The sequence below is a fragment of the Ambystoma mexicanum genome, chromosome 5p, assembly GCF_040938575.1.
Source record: "Ambystoma mexicanum isolate Mex_15411 chromosome 5p, UKY_AmexF1_1, whole genome shotgun sequence".
In the NCBI taxonomy this organism is placed as follows: domain Eukaryota; kingdom Metazoa; phylum Chordata; class Amphibia; order Caudata; family Ambystomatidae; genus Ambystoma; species Ambystoma mexicanum.
The window spans coordinates 742,319,120-742,340,172 of NC_090930.1; the positions used below are offsets into that span (position 1 = coordinate 742,319,120).

At 39.6% G+C, this 21,053-nt stretch overlaps 17 non-coding genes across 17 annotated transcripts; 8 read left to right on the plus strand and 9 right to left on the minus strand.

Annotated features, from left to right (window-relative positions):
• Positions 1–157: 157 nt before the first annotated feature.
• Positions 158–229, minus strand: TRNAQ-CUG (transfer RNA glutamine (anticodon CUG)). Its single transcript has one exon. It is a non-coding gene; the product is annotated as a tRNA-Gln (tRNA).
• Positions 230–2,608: 2,379 nt separating this feature from the next.
• On the plus strand, positions 2,609–2,680 carry TRNAQ-UUG (transfer RNA glutamine (anticodon UUG)). Its single transcript has one exon. It is a non-coding gene; the product is annotated as a tRNA-Gln (tRNA).
• Positions 2,681–3,561: 881 nt separating this feature from the next.
• On the minus strand, positions 3,562–3,633 carry TRNAQ-CUG (transfer RNA glutamine (anticodon CUG)). The gene has a single exon. It is a non-coding gene; the product is annotated as a tRNA-Gln (tRNA).
• Positions 3,634–3,892: 259 nt separating this feature from the next.
• Positions 3,893–3,964, plus strand: TRNAQ-UUG (transfer RNA glutamine (anticodon UUG)). The gene has a single exon. It is a non-coding gene; the product is annotated as a tRNA-Gln (tRNA).
• Positions 3,965–4,877: 913 nt separating this feature from the next.
• On the minus strand, positions 4,878–4,949 carry TRNAQ-CUG (transfer RNA glutamine (anticodon CUG)). The gene has a single exon. It is a non-coding gene; the product is annotated as a tRNA-Gln (tRNA).
• Positions 4,950–7,315: 2,366 nt separating this feature from the next.
• TRNAQ-UUG (transfer RNA glutamine (anticodon UUG)) lies at positions 7,316–7,387 on the plus strand. The gene has a single exon. It is a non-coding gene; the product is annotated as a tRNA-Gln (tRNA).
• An 881-nt stretch (positions 7,388–8,268) lies between these two features.
• TRNAQ-CUG (transfer RNA glutamine (anticodon CUG)) lies at positions 8,269–8,340 on the minus strand. Its single transcript has one exon. It is a non-coding gene; the product is annotated as a tRNA-Gln (tRNA).
• Positions 8,341–8,599: 259 nt separating this feature from the next.
• TRNAQ-UUG (transfer RNA glutamine (anticodon UUG)) lies at positions 8,600–8,671 on the plus strand. Its single transcript has one exon. It is a non-coding gene; the product is annotated as a tRNA-Gln (tRNA).
• Positions 8,672–9,584: 913 nt separating this feature from the next.
• TRNAQ-CUG (transfer RNA glutamine (anticodon CUG)) lies at positions 9,585–9,656 on the minus strand. Its single transcript has one exon. It is a non-coding gene; the product is annotated as a tRNA-Gln (tRNA).
• Positions 9,657–12,037: 2,381 nt separating this feature from the next.
• On the plus strand, positions 12,038–12,109 carry TRNAQ-UUG (transfer RNA glutamine (anticodon UUG)). Its single transcript has one exon. It is a non-coding gene; the product is annotated as a tRNA-Gln (tRNA).
• Positions 12,110–12,990: 881 nt separating this feature from the next.
• On the minus strand, positions 12,991–13,062 carry TRNAQ-CUG (transfer RNA glutamine (anticodon CUG)). Its single transcript has one exon. It is a non-coding gene; the product is annotated as a tRNA-Gln (tRNA).
• Positions 13,063–13,321: 259 nt separating this feature from the next.
• Positions 13,322–13,393, plus strand: TRNAQ-UUG (transfer RNA glutamine (anticodon UUG)). The gene has a single exon. It is a non-coding gene; the product is annotated as a tRNA-Gln (tRNA).
• A 913-nt stretch (positions 13,394–14,306) lies between these two features.
• Positions 14,307–14,378, minus strand: TRNAQ-CUG (transfer RNA glutamine (anticodon CUG)). Its single transcript has one exon. It is a non-coding gene; the product is annotated as a tRNA-Gln (tRNA).
• A 2,367-nt stretch (positions 14,379–16,745) lies between these two features.
• On the plus strand, positions 16,746–16,817 carry TRNAQ-UUG (transfer RNA glutamine (anticodon UUG)). The gene has a single exon. It is a non-coding gene; the product is annotated as a tRNA-Gln (tRNA).
• Positions 16,818–17,697: 880 nt separating this feature from the next.
• Positions 17,698–17,769, minus strand: TRNAQ-CUG (transfer RNA glutamine (anticodon CUG)). Its single transcript has one exon. It is a non-coding gene; the product is annotated as a tRNA-Gln (tRNA).
• A 259-nt stretch (positions 17,770–18,028) lies between these two features.
• On the plus strand, positions 18,029–18,118 carry TRNAQ-UUG (transfer RNA glutamine (anticodon UUG)). Its single transcript has one exon. It is a non-coding gene; the product is annotated as a tRNA-Gln (tRNA).
• A 913-nt stretch (positions 18,119–19,031) lies between these two features.
• On the minus strand, positions 19,032–19,103 carry TRNAQ-CUG (transfer RNA glutamine (anticodon CUG)). Its single transcript has one exon. It is a non-coding gene; the product is annotated as a tRNA-Gln (tRNA).
• Between the last annotated feature and the right edge of the window lie 1,950 nt (positions 19,104–21,053).

The window sequence follows — 21,053 nt, forward strand, 5'->3', positions numbered from 1 at the left end:
AAGTGGTGGGTTTCATTGTGGCTAAAGAGCGTCATCCATGGAAAATCTTTCTTTTTTCAAATGCACCCAGGGAATAATGCTATGAAAGTGGGCGACACAGCAGCGTCATTGCTATTAAAACAAGACACTGAGAGGAAAACAAACACAGTAATTCCCAAGGTCCCACCGAGATTTGAACTCGGATCGCTGGATTCAGAGTCCAGAGTGCTAACCATTACACCATGGAACCTACATACTTAGTGACATGATGAACGTCATTGCAGCAAAAAAGGAGCCTTTTAGAGAATGTATGCAATATTCTTTTATCTTATGCCTCCAGAGGAAGAATCCTATCCAAATGAGCTGTAAAGCAAAGAGTTTGCTATTGCGCAACAACCAACTAAACAGTTCCACATTTGCATAATATCCGTGGGCTAGGAATATGAGTTTGTTAAAATGATGCATGAGATCTCGATTCTCATTTCTGTTACAACTCTGTCAGGTTGCACCAGCAAGGGGCCCATGGTGTAATGGTTAGCAAAGAACATTACTGAAGGGCCCCTCGGCCAGCCAGAAAGCCAAAATGGAGAGAACGGGCATGAACTGGTTGTGAATGAGCTTCAAAATGCGTTCACAGGTAATTGAACTGGTGATCTCCTCAGTTTATACACCTGGAACTCCTGTCAATAGCAACAGTCGGCAGCTGGGTTGCCAGACATTTCGTCGAAAAAAATTTGTCGACAGGACAATTGGTCGAAACCATTTGGTCGAAAACCAAATGGTCGAATTGCTTTGTTTTTTATTTTCACATTTTTTTTTGGGGGGGGGTTGGGGGGGTCCCCCCAACCCCCTTTTTTTCTAAAAACCCCTTTTTTTCCCTAAACTACAACCTAAAAAATATATATATAAATAAATAAAAAAATCGACCATTTGGCTTTCGACCAAATTACGTCGACCAAATGTCTTTCGACGAAATGTCTTTCGACGAAATGTCCGGACAGCGGCAGCTGGTCTGTGTCAGTAATGGCAATTTGATTTTGCCATTTTCACAACTCCCTAATAAATGAACAAAATGTTCCATTTGTAGGCACAGTTACATGCTATGGTATGTATACCATGCTTAATAACCACCATAGGAGGCTCAGAGCACCATCCGCATTCTTATGTACAAAACATGTAAGGAAATAATCAGATCTTTTGCTCTGCAGCAGTCAGGCTTCTTTAAAGCCTGACAAAGTGGCAGAGTGCCATTGTAAACTGAGGCATGATGAAACCATGCCCAAGAACCCAGGCAGGTTAAACCCTTCCACTCATGCCCCTAGGCCCCGGACGGCCACGAACGGCCAGGTTCTATAGACAGGGCAGCTGGCATGGATTATGGACACTTTTAACATATGGTGGTTTTTCAACCTTATCTCCTCTGGGAGCAAAGCGCTGGACAGGGTTTCCTGTACGTTTTTGAGGTTCGCAGGGATCTATGTGTGGATGTTTCTTGGTGTGAAAAGCATGACACCTTTTGGGGTGACACCAGGCTCTTCTGGGAGTTAATTTGCATAATCTCTACTTTCTATTTTATGTGACATGGGCTGCAGTTACATTGTTCTGTTAATAGAGGGCAACACACAGGTCATAGTTCCAAACAGGGGTGCACGGTCTGCTTGCTAGCTTACATTTACAGTTCTGTTTGGGATTCACCGCCTTTTCATAAACTGAGTACTCTTCCGGAGTATTTCTAATTTATGTAGGTGTTTTGGGGGTGTTACGTGCCTTTGTATGACTGCTGCAAACCACTTGATATTAGACATTGATTGGAAACGACATAAAAAATCCTGACACATATTGTAAGCGGACATAAAATGACCTATATTAGCTAATATAAGTAAACAGACATCACTCCCCCCTCCCCACAAAAAGGGATGTATGCGTACACAAAAAATAAAAATGAAAAACAAGCAACTACTGCAGTTAAAATCTAAAAATGTAAATTCAGTTACATGATCATGACTCGGAAGGGGAAGTTAAAAAGTAAAAAAACACACGGTAGGAGAGAGGTTAGCTTTACATGCCATGAGGGAGGAAGAGGTCTTCCAAGCACTGTTGTGTATGTTGGTCAATCCCTCTGAAACGCAAAAGGGATGTGCACATAGAAATCAAAGCAGAGTCATCCAGAGAGACTATTTAATTCTTTTTTTTTCAAATTCTCAAAAGGAAGCTGCTATCAAATTGAACTATTCATCACAGCCACTGCTAGGAAATCTATGTGCATAAAATGACAATACACCCAAAGGAAAACAAAATATAGCTATAACATGTCAGATTACTAAATTCAGAGTCCAGCCTACTAACCATTAGACCATGGAACCTAAATACTTCCGCAAATGCTGAACTTCATTATGCCAAAACAGAGGCAGTCAGAAACAATATTAAATATTGCTTAATCATATGCCTCAAGAGGAAGAATTTGATCTACATGCTCTATAAAGCACAGAGATTGCTATAGCACAACGTCAATCGACAACATCGCTGTGTTTGTATGATATCAGTCAATTGGGACTATGAATCTGTAAAAATTGTAAATGTGCTCTATATTGCCATTTCTGATTCAACGCTCTCAGGTGCATCTTGCAAGGGTTCCATGGTGTAATGGTTAGCACTTTGGACTTTGAATCCAACGATCCGAGTTCAGGTCTCGGTGGGACCGTTATCTTGCTCTTACACTCCATTTTCTAATTTCTCAAATTACAATTCAACAGAGTTAATATTCAGAAGTTCAGTCGACTCTCTCTGCACGACATTACATTTAAATGCACTTTGGTGCCTGATACCAATACAGTGATGCAACTACATATCGTTAATGTACAATCCCTAAGGTCAATCAGAGTGGGCACCCAGATATCTCTCAGAAACATTTTCCACAGATGAATAATGTCCAACCTTAACTCTATGAAAAGAAAAATGTACACACTATGTGCAGTAGATTCTCTGCTCACTGGAACATGCAGAAACAACATTGATGTGAAAAGATTGGAAAAAGCCCTATTTTATTAACATTAAAAAATGTTATACAATTATTTTGGTGAATCATATTCACTTTCACAATCATTCCTATGTTTCAAGCAATTTGATGGTCTTATTAAATGTGTAAAAAATGTAATTCTTTGAGTTGACAAACTGTATGGAGAGCAAACTTTTTATAACTTACAAGAGTTATGAGTTCTAGAAAGTAGTGCATTTACTGATCAAGTGCCCTTGTTTAAATGTACTTACTTTATTTGGATCACACCTTTCTCGAAAGAAGAAATAAACTCTAAATTATCAGGAAACAATTCAACTGATTTTAGGGGCCTCCTGGGCTTTCAATGCAAATCGCTGAGATCAAAAGCCAGTTTAATAGCCATTATACCTTGGAGCTTTGGAGATATGAGAGTGGGCAGTTTCTTTGTGGCAAAAGAGAGTCATCCCCAGAAACTATTAATATTCTTTGGTCAAAGAAGACTGCCATCAAAGTGGGCTGTAAAGCAAAGCTATTGCTGTTATATCTATCTGCAAATGAAAGGCAACTCTAAAAGAGAAGCAGCCCCAAGGTCCCACCGAGACTTGAACTCGGATCGCTGGATTCAGAGTCCAGAGTGCTAACCATTACACCATGGAACCCACATATTCAGTAGCATGATGCACTTCATTCTGGAAAAACAGAGCACATCAGAGAAAATATGTAATATTCCTATATCATTAGACTCCAGAGGAAGAATTTGATCCAAATGAGACATGAAGCCAATACTTTGCGATTGCACAGCATCCAACAGCAACAGTGCTGCTTCGATATAATATCAGTAAACGGTTACTATAGGTCAGTAAAAATCTTGACTGTGCCCTATATTCTCATTGCCCTTATGAAGCTCTGCTCAACAAGGGTTCCATGGTGTAATGGTTAGCACTTTGGACTTTGAATCCAGCGATCCGAGTTCAAGTCTCGGTGGAACCTCTCTCTTGCTCTAACACACTTTGTCTCCTTGTTGTCTTAAATTATAGGCCAAAGATAGTAATATTCATAAGGTTAGTGGTGTAGGGTATTCATTTTCGCTCTCACTCTCTGGCATAACTTTTCATAAAAATCCACTTTTGTGCCTAGCACCTTAACCTTTATGCATTTTTTTTAAATGTATGAACAGTGAGGTCATTCTGAGTCGATGGGCAGATCTGCATCGGAAACATACATAAAAGATTTGAAATTTTCAAACTTAACTCAATGTTAAGAAACATGCTCAATCTGTGACCCAATGGATTCTCTTTTTACTTGAAGATGCAGCAACAACATTAATAATACCATTTTGGGAAAAGCAGCTCTATTGTATCGCCATTCTCTTTCAAAATTGTTAAAGGGTTAATCCTATGAAAAGCGACCACATTCAGAATCAATGATGTTAATCAAGCGTCTTAACAGTCTTTACATGTTTGTAAAATGAAGGTATCAGTTTGAGATGAAAAATAGAACGAAGAACACACTTTTCTTAATTCACAAAAGGCCTGAGGTGTATAAATACTGTTTGTACCGACCAAGGGCCCATTCGTGAATGTACTTACTTTAGTTGGATCATACCTTTCTTCAAAGAAGACATCCACAATAAACGATAAGGGAAAGGTTCGACTGATGGTAAACTCTTACAGAGATTTGAATGCAAATTATTGGATTCAACCTCCAGGGTGCTACCATTACACCATGGGTCTTTCACACCACAGAAAGTGGTGGGTTTCATTGTGGCTAAAGAGCGTCATCCATGGAAAATCTTTCTTTTTTCAAATGCACCCAGGGAATAATGCTATGAAAGTGGGCGACACAGCAGCATCATTGCTATTAAAACAAGACACTGAGAGGAAAACAAACACAGTAATTCCCAAGGTCCCACCGAGATTTGAACTCGGATCGCTGGATTCAGAGTCCAGAGTGCTAACCATTACACCATGGAACCTACATACTTAGTGACATGATGAACGTCATTGCAGCAAGAAAAGAGCCTTTTAGAGAATGTATGCAATATTCTTTTATCTTATGCCTCCAGAGGAAGAATCCTATCCAAATGAGCTGTAAAGCAAAGAGTTTGCTATTGCGCAACAACCAACTAAACAGTTCCACATTTGCATAATATCCGTGGGCTAGGAATATGAGTTTGTTAAAATGATGCATGAGATCTCGATTCTCATTTCTGTTACAACTCTGTCAGGTTGCACCAGCAAGGGGCCCATGGTGTAATGGTTAGCAAAGAACATTACTGAAGGGCCCCTCGGCCAGCCAGAAAGCCAAAATGGAGAGAACGGGCATGAACTGGTTGTGAATGAGCTTCAAAATGCGTTCACAGGTAATTGAACTGGTGATCTCCTCAGTTTATACACCTGGAACTCCTGTCAATAGCAACAGTCGGCAGCTGGGTTGCCAGACATTTCGTCGAAAAAAATTTGTCGACAGGACAATTGGTCGAAACCATTTGGTCGAAAACCAAATGGTCGAATTGCTTTGTTTTTTATTTTCACATTTTTTTTTGGGGGGGGGGTTTGGGGGGGTCCACCCAACCCCCTTTTTTTCTAAAAAACCCTTTTTTTCCCTAAACTACAACCTAAAAAATATATATATAAATAAATAAAAAAATCGACCATTTGGCTTTCGACCAAATTACGTCGACGAAATGTCTTTCGACGAAATGTCCGGACAGCGGCAGCTGGTCTGTGTCAGTAATGGCAATTTGATTTTGCCATTTTCACAACTCCCTAATAAATGAACAAAATGTTCCATTTGTAGGCACAGTTACATGCTATGGTATGTATACCATGCTTAATAACCACCATAGGAGGCTCAGAGCACCATCCGCATTCTTACGTACAAAACATGTAAGGAAATAATCAGATCTTTTGCTCTGCAGGAGTCAGGCTTCTTTAAAGCCTGACAAAGTGGCAGAGTGCCATTGTAAACTGAGGCATGATGAAACCATGCCCAAGAACCCAGGCAGGTTAAACCCTTCCACTCATGCCCCTGGGCCCCAGACGGCCACGAACGGCCAGGTTCTATAGACAGGGCAGCTGGCATGGATTATGGACACTTTTAACATATGGTGGTTTTTCAACCTTATCTCCTCTGGGAGCAAAGCGCTGGACAGGGTTTCCTGTACGTTTTTGAGGTTCGCAGGGATCTATGTGTGGATGTTTCTTGGTGTGAAAAGCATGACACCTTTTGGGGTGACACCAGGCTCTTCTGGGAGTTAATTTGCATAATCTCTACTTTCTATTTTATGTGACATGGGCTGCAGTTACATTGTTCTGTTAATAGAGGGCAACACACAGGTCATAGTTCCAAACAGGGGTGCACGGTCTGCTTGCTAGCTTACATTTACAGTTCTATTTGGGATTCACCGCCTTTTCATAAACTGAGTACTCTTCCGGAGTATTTCTAATTTATGTAGGTGTTTTGGGGGTGTTACGTGCCTTTGTATGACTGCTGCAAACCACTTGATATTAGACATTGATTGGAAACGACATAAAAAATCCTGACACATATTGTAAGCGGACATAAAATGACCTATATTAGCTAATATAAGTAAACAGACATCACTCCCCCCTCCCCACAAAAAGGGATGTATGCGTACACAAAAAATAAAAATGAAAAACAAGCAACTACTGCAGTTAAAATCTAAAAATGTAAATTCAGTTACATGATCATGACTCGGAAGGGGAAGTTAAAAAGTAAAAAAACACACGGTAGGAGAGAGGTTAGCTTTACATGCCATGAGGGAGGAAGAGGTCTTCCAAGCACTGTTGTGTATGTTGGTCAATCCCTCTGAAACGCAAAAGGGATGTGCACATAGAAATCAAAGCAGAGTCATCCAGAGAGACTATTTAATTCTTTTTTTTTCAAATTCTCAAAAGGAAGCTGCTATCAAATTGAACTGTTCATCACAGCCACTGCTAGGAAATCTATGTGCATAAAATGACAATACACCCAAAGGAAAACAAAATATAGCTATAACATGTCAGATTACTAAATTCAGAGTCCAGCCTACTAACCATTAGACCATGGAACCTAAATACTTCCGCAAATGCTGAACTTCATTATGCCAAAACAGAGGCAGTCAGAAACAATATTTAATATTGCTTAATCATATGCCTCAAGAGGAAGAATTTGATCTACATGCTCTATAAAGCACAGAGATTGCTATAGCACAACGTCAATCGACAACATCGCTGTGTTTGTATGATATCAGTCAATTGGGACTATGAATCTGTAAAAATTGTAAATGTGCTCTATATTGCCATTTCTGATTCAACGCTCTCAAGTACATCTTGCAAGGGTTCCATGGTGTAATGGTTAGCACTTTGGACTTTGAATCCAACGATCCGAGTTCAAGTCTCGGTGGGACCGTTATCTTGCTCTTACACTCCATTTTCTAATTTCTCAAATTACAATTCAACAGAGTTAATATTCAGAAGTTCAGTCGACTCTCTCTGCACGACATTACATTTAAATGCACTTTGGTGCCTGATACCAATACAGTGATGCAACTACATATCGTTAATGTACAATCCCTAAGGTCAATCAGAGTGGGCACCCAGATATCTCTCAGAAACATTTTCCACAGATGAATAATGTCCAACCTTAACTCTATGAAAAGAAAAATGTACACACTATGTGCAGTAGATTCTCTGCTCACTGGAACATGCAGAAACAACATTGATGTGAAAAGATTGGAAAAAGCCCTATTTTATTAACATTAAAAAATGTTATACAATTATTTTGGTGAATCATATTCACTTTCACAATCATTCCTATGTTTCAAGCAATTTGATGGTCTTATTAAATGTGTAAAAAATGTAATTCTTTGAGTTGACAAACTGTATGGAGAGCAAACTTTTTATAACTTACAAGAGTTATGAGTTCTAGAAAGCAGTGCATTTACTGATCAAGTGCCCTTGTTTAAATGTACTTACTTTATTTGGATCACACCTTTCTCGAAAGAAGAAATAAACTCTAAATTATCAGGAAACAATTCAACTGATTTTAGGGACCTCGTGGGCTTTCAATGCAAATCGCTGAGATCAAAAGCCAGTTTAATAGCCATTATACCTTGGAGCTTTGGAGATATGAGAGAGGGCAGTTTCTTTGTGGCAAAAGAGAGTCATCCCCAGAAACTATTAATATTCTTTGGTCAAAGAAGACTGCCATCAAAGTGGGCTGTAAAGCAAAGCCATTGCTGTTATATCTATCTGCAAATGAAAGGCAACTCTAAAAGAGAAGCAGCCCCAAGGTCCCACCGAGACTTGAACTCGGATCGCTGGATTCAGAGTCCAGAGTGCTAACCATTACACCATGGAACCCACATATTCAGTAGCATGATGCACTTCATTCTGGAAAAACAGAGCACATCAGAGAAAATATGTAATATTCCTATATCATTAGACTCCAGAGGAAGAATTTGATCCAAATGAGACATGAAGCCAATACTTTGCGATTGCACAGCATCCAACAGCAACAGTGCTGCTTCGATATAATATCAGTAAACGGTTACTATAGGTCAGTAAAAATCTTGACTGTGCCCTATATTCTCATTGCCCTTATGAAGCTCTGCTCAACAAGGGTTCCATGGTGTAATGGTTAGCACTTTGGACTTTGAATCCAGCGATCCGAGTTCAAGTCTCGGTGGAACCTCTCTCTTGCTCTAACACACTTTGTCTCCTTGTTGTCTTAAATTATAGGCCAAAGATAGTAATATTCATAAGGTTAGTGGTGTAGGGTATTCATTTTCGCTCTCACTCTCTGGCATAACTTTTCATAAAAATCCACTTTTGTGCCTAGCACCTTAACCTTTATGCATTTTTTTTAAATGTATGAACAGTGAGGTCATTCTGAGTCGATGGGCAGATCTGCATCGGAAACATACATAAAAGATTTGAAATTTTCAAACTTAACTCAATGTTAAGAAACATGCTCAATCTGTGACCCAATGGATTCTCTTTTTACTTGAAGATGCAGCAACAACATTAATAATACCATTTTGGGAAAAGCAGCTCTATTGTATCGCCATTCTCTTTCAAAATTGTTAAAGGGTTAATCCTATGAAAAGCGACCACATTCAGAATCAATGATATTAATCAAGCGTCTTAACAGTCTTTACATGTTTGTAAAATGAAGGTATCAGTTTGAGATGAAAAATAGAACGAAGAACACACTTTTCTTAATTCACAAAAGGCCTGAGGTGTATAAATACTGTTTGTACCGACCAAGGGCCCATTCGTGAATGTACTTACTTTAGTTGGATCATACCTTTCTTCAAAGAAGACATCCACAATAAACGATAAGGGAAAGGTTCGACTGATGGTAAACTCTTACAGAGATTTGAATGCAAATTATTGGATTCAACCTCCAGGGTGCTACCATTACACCATGGGTCTTTCACACCACATAAAGTGGTGGGTTTCATTGTGGCTAAAGAGCGTCATCCATGGAAAATCTTTCTTTTTTCAAATGCACCCAGGGAATAATGCTATGAAAGTGGGCGACACAGCAGCGTCATTGCTATTAAAACAAGACACTGAGAGGAAAACAAACACAGTAATTCCCAAGGTCCCACCGAGATTTGAACTCGGATCGCTGGATTCAGAGTCCAGAGTGCTAACCATTACACCATGGAACCTACATACTTAGTGACATGATGAACGTCATTGCAGCAAAAAAAGAGCCTTTTAGAGAATGTATGCAATATTCTTTTATCTTATGCCTCCAGAGGAAGAATCCTATCCAAATGAGCTGTAAAGCAAAGAGTTTGCTATTGTGCAACAACCAACTAAACAGTTCCACATTTGCATAATATCCGTGGGCTAGGAATATGAGTTTGTTAAAATGATGCATGAGATCTCGATTCTCATTTCTGTTACAACTCTGTCAGGTTGCACCAGCAAGGGGCCCATGGTGTAATGGTTAGCAAAGAACATTACTGAAGGGCCCCTCGGCCAGCCAGAAAGCCAAAATGGAGAGAACGGGCATGAACTGGTTGTGAATGAGCTTCAAAATGCGTTCACAGGTAATTGAACTGGTGATCTCCTCAGTTTATACACCTGGAACTCCTGTCAATAGCAACAGTCGGCAGCTGGGTTGCCAGACATTTCGTCGAAAAAAATTTGTCGACAGGACAATTGGTCGAAACCATTTGGTCGAAAACCAAATGGTCGAATTGCTTTGTTTTTTATTTTCACATTTTTTTTTGGGGGGGGGGTTTGGGGGGGTCCCCCCAACCCCCTTTTTTTCTAAAAACCCCTTTTTTTCCCTAAACTACAACCTAAAAAATATATATATAAATAAATAAAAAAATCGACCATTTGGCTTTCGACCAAATTACGTCGACCAAATGTCTTTCGACGAAATGTCTTTCGACGAAATGTCCGGACAGCGGCAGCTGGTCTGTGTCAGTAATGGCAATTTGATTTTGCCATTTTCACAACTCCCTAATAAATGAACAAAATGTTCCATTTGTAGGCACAGTTACATGCTATGGTATGTATACCATGCTTAATAACCACCATAGGAGGCTCAGAGCACCATCCGCATTCTTATGTACAAAACATGTAAGGAAATAATCAGATCTTTTGCTCTGCAGCAGTCAGGCTTCTTTAAAGCCTGACAAAGTGGCAGAGTGCCATTGTAAACTGAGGCATGATGAAACCATGCCCAAGAACCCAGGCAGGTTAAACCCTTCCACTCATGCCCCTAGGCCCCGGACGGCCACGAACGGCCAGGTTCTATAGACAGGGCAGCTGGCATGGATTATGGACACTTTTAACATATGGTGGTTTTTCAACCTTATCTCCTCTGGGAGCAAAGCGCTGGACAGGGTTTCCTGTACGTTTTTGAGGTTCGCAGGGATCTATGTGTGGATGTTTCTTGGTGTGAAAAGCATGACACCTTTTGGGGTGACACCAGGCTCTTCTGGGAGTTAATTTGCATAATCTCTACTTTCTATTTTATGTGACATGGGCTGCAGTTACATTGTTCTGTTAATAGAGGGCAACACACAGGTCATAGTTCCAAACAGGGGTGCACGGTCTGCTTGCTAGCTTACATTTACAGTTCTGTTTGGGATTCACCGCCTTTTCATAAACTGAGTACTCTTCCGGAGTATTTCTAATTTATGTAGGTGTTTTGGGGGTGTTACGTGCCTTTGTATGACTGCTGCAAACCACTTGATATTAGACATTGATTGGAAACGACATAAAAAATCCTGACACATATTGTAAGCGGACATAAAATGACCTATATTAGCTAATATAAGTAAACAGACATCACTCCCCCCTCCCCACAAAAAGGGATGTATGCGTACACAAAAAATAAAAATGAAAAACAAGCAACTACTGCAGTTAAAATCTAAAAATGTAAATTCAGTTACATGATCATGACTCGGAAGGGGAAGTTAAAAAGTAAAAAAACACACGGTAGGAGAGAGGTTAGCTTTACATGCCATGAGGGAGGAAGAGGTCTTCCAAGCACTGTTGTGTATGTTGGTCAATCCCTCTGAAACGCAAAAGGGATGTGCACATAGAAATCAAAGCAGAGTCATCCAGAGAGACTATTTAATTCTTTTTTTTTCAAATTCTCAAAAGGAAGCTGCTATCAAATTGAACTATTCATCACAGCCACTGCTAGGAAATCTATGTGCATAAAATGACAATACACCCAAAGGAAAACAAAATATAGCTATAACATGTCAGATTACTAAATTCAGAGTCCAGCCTACTAACCATTAGACCATGGAACCTAAATACTTCCGCAAATGCTGAACTTCATTATGCCAAAACAGAGGCAGTCAGAAACAATATTTAATATTGCTTAATCATATGCCTCAAGAGGAAGAATTTGATCTACATGCTCTATAAAGCACAGAGATTGCTATAGCACAACGTCAATCGACAACATCGCTGTGTTTGTATGATATCAGTCAATTGGGACTATGAATCTGTAAAAATTGTAAATGTGCTCTATATTGCCATTTCTGATTCAACGCTCTCAGGTGCATCTTGCAAGGGTTCCATGGTGTAATGGTTAGCACTTTGGACTTTGAATCCAACGATCCGAGTTCAGGTCTCGGTGGGACCGTTATCTTGCTCTTACACTCCATTTTCTAATTTCTCAAATTACAATTCAACAGAGTTAATATTCAGAAGTTCAGTCGACTCTCTCTGCACGACATTACATTTAAATGCACTTTGGTGCCTGATACCAATACAGTGATGCAACTACATATCGTTAATGTCCAATCCCTAAGGTCAATCAGAGTGGGCACCCAGATATCTCTCAGAAACATTTTCCACAGATGAATAATGTCCAACCTTAACTCTATGAAAAGAAAAATGTACACACTATGTGCAGTAGATTCTCTGCTCACTGGAACATGCAGAAACAACATTGATGTGAAAAGATTGGAAAAAGCCCTATTTTATTAACATTAAAAAACGTTATACAATTATTTTGGTGAATCATATTCACTTTCACAATCATTCCTATGTTTCAAGCAATTTGATGGTCTTATTAAATGTGTAAAAAATGTAATTCTTTGAGTTGACAAACTGTATGGAGAGCAAACTTTTTATAACTTACAAGAGTTATGAGTTCTAGAAAGTAGAGCATTTACTGATCAAGTGCCCTTGTTTAAATGTACTTACTTTATTTGGATCACACCTTTCTCGAAAGAAGAAATAAACTCTAAATTATCAGGAAACAATTCAACTGATTTTAGGGGCCTCCTGGGCTTTCAATGCAAATCGCTGAGATCAAAAGCCAGTTTAATAGCCATTATACCTTGGAGCTTTGGAGATATGAGAGTGGGCAGTTTCTTTGTGGCAAAAGAGAGTCATCCCCAGAAACTATTAATATTCTTTGGTCAAAGAAGACTGCCATCAAAGTGGGCTGTAAAGCAAAGCTATTGCTGTTATATCTATCTGCAAATGAAAGGCAACTCTAAAAGAGAAGCAGCCCCAAGGTCCCACCGAGACTTGAACTCGGATCGCTGGATTCAGAGTCCAGAGTGCTAACCATTACACCATGGAACCCACATATTCAGTAGCATGATGCACTTCATTCTGGAAAAACAGAGCACATCAGAGAAAATATGTAATATTCCTATATCATTAGACTCCAGAGGAAGAATTTGATCCAAATGAGACATGAAGCCAATACTTTGCGATTGCACAGCATCCAACAGCAACAGTGCTGCTTCGATATAATATCAGTAAACGGTTACTATAGGTCAGTAAAAATCTTGACTGTGCCCTATATTCTCATTGCCCTTATGAAGCTCTGCTCAACAAGGGTTCCATGGTGTAATGGTTAGCACTTTGGACTTTGAATCCAGCGATCCGAGTTCAAGTCTCGGTGGAACCTCTCTCTTGCTCTAACACACTTTGTCTCCTTGTTGTCTTAAATTATAGGCCAAAGATAGTAATATTCATAAGGTTAGTGGTGTAGGGTATTCATTTTCGCTCTCACTCTCTGGCATAACTTTTCATAAAAATCCACTTTTGTGTCTAGCACCTTAACCTTTATGCATTTTTTTTAAATGTATGAACAGTGAGGTCATTCTGAGTCGATGGGCAGATCTGCATCGGAAACATACATAAAAGATTTGAAATTTTCAAACTTAACTCAATGTTAAGAAACATGCTCAATCTGTGACCCAATGGATTCTCTTTTTACTTGAAGATGCAGCAACAACATTAATAATACCATTTTGGGAAAAGCAGCTCTATTGTATCGCCATTCTCTTTCAAAATTGTTAAAGGGTTAATCCTATGAAAAGCGACCACATTCAGAATCAATGATGTTAATCAAGCGTCTTAACAGTCTTTACATGTTTGTAAAATGAAGGTATCAGTTTGAGATGAAAAATAGAACGAAGAACACACTTTTCTTAATTCACAAAAGGCCTGAGGTGTATAAATACTGTTTGTACCGACCAAGGGCCCATTCGTGAATGTACTTACTTTAGTTGGATCATACCTTTCTTCAAAGAAGACATCCACAATAAACGATAAGGGAAAGGTTCGACTGATGGTAAACTCTTACAGAGATTTGAATGCAAATTATTGGATTCAACCTCCAGGGTGCTACCATTACACCATGGGTCTTTCACACCACAGAAAGTGGTGGGTTTCATTGTGGCTAAAGAGCGTCATCCATGGAAAATCTTTCTTTTTTCAAATGCACCCAGGGAATAATGCTATGAAAGTGGGCGACACAGCAGCATCATTGCTATTAAAACAAGACACTGAGAGGAAAACAAACACAGTAATTCCCAAGGTCCCACCGAGATTTGAACTCGGATCGCTGGATTCAGAGTCCAGAGTGCTAACCATTACACCATGGAACCTACATACTTAGTGACATGATGAACGTCATTGCAGCAAGAAAAGAGCCTTTTAGAGAATGTATGCAATATTCTTTTATCTTATGCCTCCAGAGGAAGAATCCTATCCAAATGAGCTGTAAAGCAAAGAGTTTGCTATTGCGCAACAACCAACTAAACAGTTCCACATTTGCATAATATCCGTGGGCTAGGAATATGAGTTTGTTAAAATGATGCATGAGATCTCGATTCTCATTTCTGTTACAACTCTGTCAGGTTGCACCAGCAAGGGGCCCATGGTGTAATGGTTAGCAAAGAACATTACTGAAGGGCCCCTCGGCCAGCCAGAAAGCCAAAATGGAGAGAACGGGCATGAACTGGTTGTGAATGAGCTTCAAAATGCGTTCACAGGTAATTGAACTGGTGATCTCCTCAGTTTATACACCTGGAACTCCTGTCAATAGCAACAGTCGGCAGCTGGGTTGCCAGACATTTCGTCGAAAAAAATTTGTCGACAGGACAATTGGTCGAAACCATTTGGTCGAAAACCAAATGGTCGAATTGCTTTGTTTTTTATTTTCACATTTTTTTTTGGGGGGGGGGGTTTGGGGGGGTCCCCCCAACCCCCTTTTTTTCTAAAAAACCCTTTTTTTCCCTAAACTACAACCTAAAAAATATATATATAAATAAATAAAAAAATCGACCATTTGGCTTTCGACCAAATTACGTCGACGAAATGTCTTTCGACGAAATGTCCGGACAGCGGCAGCTGGTCTGTGTCAGTAATGGCAATTTGATTTTGCCATTTTCACAACTCCCTAATAAATGAACAAAATGTTCCATTTGTAGGCACAGTTACATGCTATGGTATGTATACCATGCTTAATAACCACCATAGGAGGCTCAGAGCACCATCCGCATTCTTACGTACAAAACATGTAAGGAAATAATCAGATCTTTTGCTCTGCAGGAGTCAGGCTTCTTTAAAGCCTGACAAAGTGGCAGAGTGCCATTGTAAACTGAGGCATGATGAAACCATGCCCAAGAACCCAGGCAGGTTAAACCCTTCCACTCATGCCCCTAGGCCCCAGACGGCCACGAACGGCCAGGTTCTATAGACAGGGCAGCTGGCATGGATTATGGACACTTTTAACATTTGGTGGTTTTTCAACCTTATCTCCTCTGGGAGCAAAGCGCTGGACAGGGTTTCCTGTACGTTTTTGAGGTTCGCAGGGATCTATGTGTGGATGTTTCTTGGTGTGAAAAGCATGACACCTTTTGGGGTGACACCAGGCTCTTCTGGGAGTTAATTTGCATAATCTCTACTTTCTATTTTATGTGACATGGGCTGCAGTTACATTGTTCTGTTAATAGAGGGCAACACACAGGTCATAGTTCCAAACAGGGGTGCACGGTCTGCTTGCTAGCTTACATTTACAGTTCTATTTGGGATTCACCGCCTTTTCATAAACTGAGTACTCTTCCGGAGTATTTCTAATTTATGTAGGTGTTTTGGGGGTGTTACGTGCCTTTGTATGACTGCTGCAAACCACTTGATATTAGACATTGATTGGAAACGACATAAAAAATCCTGACACATATTGTAAGCGGACATAAAATGACCTATATTAGCTAATATAAGTAAACAGACATCACTCCCCCCTCCCCACAAAAAGGGATGTATGCGTACACAAAAAATAAAAATGAAAAACAAGCAACTACTGCAGTTAAAATCTAAAAATGTAAATTCAGTTACATGATCATGACTCGGAAGGGGAAGTTAAAAAGTAAAAAAACACACGGTAGGAGAGAGGTTAGCTTTACATGCCATGAGGGAGGAAGAGGTCTTCCAAGCACTGTTGTGTATGTTGGTCAATCCCTCTGAAACGCAAAAGGGATGTGCACATAGAAATCAAAGCAGAGTCATCCAGAGAGACTATTTAATTCTTTTTTTTTCAAATTCTCAAAAGGAAGCTGCTATCAAATTGAACTATTCATCACAGCCACTGCTAGGAAATCTATGTGCATAAAATGACAATACACCCAAAGGAAAACAAAATATAGCTATAACATGTCAGATTACTAAATTCAGAGTCCAGCCTACTAACCATTAGACCATGGAACCTAAATACTTCCGCAAATGCTGAACTTCATTATGCCAAAACAGAGGCAGTCAGAAACAATATTTAATATTGCTTAATCATATGCCTCAAGAGGAAGAATTTGATCTACATGCTCTATAAAGCACAGAGATTGCTATAGCACAACGTCAATCGACAACATCGCTGTGTTTGTATGATATCAGTCAATTGGGACTATGAATCTGTAAAAATTGTAAATGTGCTCTATATTGCCATTTCTGATTCAACGCTCTCAGGTACATCTTGCAAGGGTTCCATGGTGTAATGGTTAGCACTTTGGACTTTGAATCCAACGATCCGAGTTCAAGTCTCGGTGGGACCGTTATCTTGCTCTTACACTCCATTTTCTAATTTCTCAAATTACAATTCAACAGAGTTAATATTCAGAAGTTCAGTCGACTCTCTCTGCACGACATTACATTTAAATGCACTTTGGTGCCTGATACCAATACAGTGATGCAACTACATATCGTTAATGTACAATCCCTAAGGTCAATCAGAGTGGGCACCCAGATATCTCTCAGAAACATTTTCCACAGATGAATAATGTCCAACCTTAACTCTATGAAAAGAAAAATGTACACACTATGTGCAGTAGATTCTCTGCTCACTGGAACATGCAGAAACAACATTGATGTGAAAAGATTGGAAAAAGCCCTATTTATTAACATTAAAAAATGTTATACAATTATTTTGGTGAATCATATTCACTTTCACAATCATTCCTATGTTTCAAGCAATTTGATGGTCTTATTAAATGTGTAAAAAATGTAATTCTTTGAGTTGACAAACTGTATGGAGAGCAAACTTTTTATAACTTACAAGAGTTATGAGTTCTAGAAAGTAGTGCATTTACTGATCAAGTGCCCTTGTTTAAATGTACTTACTTTATTTGGATCACACCTTTCTCGAAAGAAGAAATAAACTCTAAATTATCAGGAAACAATTCAACTGATTTTAGGGACCTCGTGGGCTTTCAATGCAAATCGCTGAGATCAAAAGCCAGTTTAATAGCCATTATACCTTGGAGCTTTGGAGATATGAGAGAGGGCAGTTTCTTTGTGGCAAAAGAGAGTCATCCCCAGAAACTATTAATATTCTTTGGTCAAAGAAGACTGCCATCAAAGTGGGCTGTAAAGCAAAGCTATTGCTGTTATATCTATCTGCAAATGAAAGGCAACTCTAAAAGAGAAGCAGCCCCAAGGTCCCACCGAGACTTGAACTCGGATCGCTGGATTCAGAGTCCAGAGTGCTAACCATTACACCATGGAACCCACATCTTCAGTAGCATGATGCACTTCATTCTGGAAAAACAGAGCACATCAGAGAAAATATGTAATATTCCTATATCATTAGACTCCAGAGGAAGAATTTGATCCAAATGAGACATGAAGCCAATACTTTGCGATTGCACAGCATCCAACAGCAACAGTGCTGCTTCGATATAATATCAGTAAACGGTTACTATAGGTCAGTAAAAATCTTGACTGTGCCCTATATTCTCATTGCCCTTATGAAGCTCTGCTCAACAAGGGTTCCATGGTGTAATGGTTAGCACTTTGGACTTTGAATCCAGCGATCCGAGTTCAAGTCTCGATCCGAGTTCAAGTCTCGGTGGAACCTCTCTCTTGCTCTAACACACTTTGTCTCCTTGTTGTCTTAAATTATAGGCCAAAGATAGTAATATTCATAAGGTTAATGGTGTAGGGCATTCATTTTCGCTCTCACTCTCTGGCATAACTTTTCATAAAAATCCACTTTTGTGCCTAGCACCTTAACCTTTATGCATTTTTTTTAAATGTATGAACAGTGAGGTCATTCTGAGTCGATGGGCAGATCTGCATCGGAAACATACATAAAAGATTTGAAATTTTCAAACTTAACTCAATGTTAAGAAACATGCTCAATCTGTGACCCAATGGATTCTCTTTTTACTTGAAGATGCAGCAACAACATTAATAATACCATTTTGGGAAAAGCAGCTCTATTGTATCGCCATTCTCTTTCAAAATTGTTAAAGGGTTAATCCTATGAAAAGCGACCACATTCAGAATCAATGATATTAATCAAGCGTCTTAACAGTCTTTACATGTTTGTAAAATGAAGGTATCAGTTTGAGATGAAAAATAGAACGAAGAACACACTTTTCTTAATTCACAAAAGGCCTGAGGTGTATAAATACTGTTTGTACCGACCAAGGGCCCATTCGTGAATGTACTTACTTTAGTTGGATCATACCTTTCTTCAAAGAAGACATCCACAATAAACGATAAGGGAAAGGTTCGACTGATGGTAAACTCTTACAGAGATTTGAATGCAAATTATTGGATTCAACCTCCAGGGTGCTACCATTACACCATGGGTCTTTCACACCACAGAAAGTGGTGGGTTTCATTGTGGCTAAAGAGCGTCATCCATGGAAAATCTTTCTTTTTTCAAATGCACCCAGGGAATAATGCTATGAAAGTGGGCGACACAGCAGCGTCATTGCTATTAAAACAAGACACTGGGAGGAAAACAAACACAGTAATTCCCAAGGTCCCACCGAGATTTGAACTCGGATCGCTGGATTCAGAGTCCAGAGTGCTAACCATTACACCATGGAACCTACATACTTAGTGACATGATGAACGTCATTGCAGCAAAAAAAGAGCCTTTTAGAGAATGTATGCAATATTCTTTTATCTTATGCCTCCAGAGGAAGAATCCTATCCAAATGAGCTGTAAAGCAAAGAGTTTGCTATTGCGCAACAACCAACTAAACAGTTCCACATTTGCATAATATCCGTGGGCTAGGAATATGAGTTTGTTAAAATGATGCATGAGATCTCGATTCTCATTTCTGTTACAACTCTGTCAGGTTGCACCAGCAAGGGGCCCATGGTGTAATGGTTAGCAAAGAACATTACTGAAGGGCCCCTCGGCCAGCCAGAATGCCAAAATGGAGAGAACGGGCATGAACTGGTTGTGAATGAGCTTCAAAATGCGTTCACAGGTAATTGAACTGGTGATCTCCTCAGTTTATACACCTGGAACTCCTGTCAATAGCAACAGTCGGCAGCTGGGTTGCCAGACATTTCGTCGAAAAAAATTTGTCGACAGGACAATTGGTCGAAACCATTTGGTCGAAAACCAAATGGTCGAATTGCTTTGTTTTTTATTTTCACATTTTTTTTTGGGAGGGGGTTTGGGGGGGTCCCCCCAACCCCCTTTTTTTCTAAAAAACCCCTTTTTTTCCCTAAACTACAACCTAAAAAATATATATATAAATAAATAAAAAAATCGACCATTTGGCTTTCGACCAAATTACGTCGACCAAATGTCTTTCGACGAAATGTCTTTCGACGAAATGTCCGGACAGCGGCAGCTGGTCTGTGTCAGTAATGGCAATTTGATTTTGCCATTTTCACAACTCCCTAATAAATGAACAAAATGTTCCATTTGTAGGCACAGTTACATGCTATGGTATGTATACCATGCTTAATAACCACCATAGGAGGCTCAGAGCACCATCCGCATTCTTACGTACAAAACATGTAAGGAAATAATCAGATCTTTTGCTCTGCAGGAGTCAGGCTTCTTTAAAGCCTGACAAAGTGGCAGAGTGCCATTGTAAACTGAGGCATGATGAAACCATGCCCAAGAACCCAGGCAGGTTAAACCCTTCCACTCAGGCCCCGAACGGCCCCGAACGGCCAGGTTCTATAGACAGGGCAGCTGGCATGGATTATGGACACTTTGAACATAGGGTGGTTTTTCAACCTTATCTTCTCTGGGAGCAAAGCGCTGGACAGGGTTTCCTGTACGTTTTTGAGGTTCGCAGGGATCTATGTGTGGATGTTTCTTGGTGTGAAAAGCATGACACCTTTTGGGGTGACACCAGGCTCTTCTGGGAGTTAATTTGCATAATCTCTACTTTCTATTTTATGTGACATGGGCTGCAGTTACATTGTTCTGTTAATAGAGGGCAACACACAGGTCATAGTTCCAAACAGGGGTGCACAGTCTGCTTGCTAGCTTACATTTACAGTTCTATTTGGGATTCACCGCCTTTTCATAAACTGAGTACTCTTCCGGAGTATTTCTAATTTATGTAGGTGTTTTGGGGGTGTTACGTGCCTTTGTATGACTGCTGCAAACCACTTGATATTAGACATTGATTGGAAACGACATAAAAAATCCTGACACATATTGTAAGCGGACATAAAATGACCTATATTAGCTAATATAAGTAAACAGACATCACTCCCCCCTCCCCACAAAAAGGGATGTATGCGTACACAAAAAATAAAAATGAAAAACAAGCAACTACTGCAGTTAAAATCTAAAAATGTAAATTCAGTTACATGATCATGACTCGGAAGGGGAAGTTAAAAAGTAAAAAAACACACGGTAGGAGAGAGGTTAGCTTTACATGCCATGAGGGAGGAAGAGGTCTTCCAAGCACTGTTGTGTATGTTGGTCAATCCCTCTGAAACGCAAAAGGGATGTGCACATAGAAATCAAAGCAGAGTCATCCAGAGAGACTATTTAATTCTTTTTTTTTCAAATTCTCAAA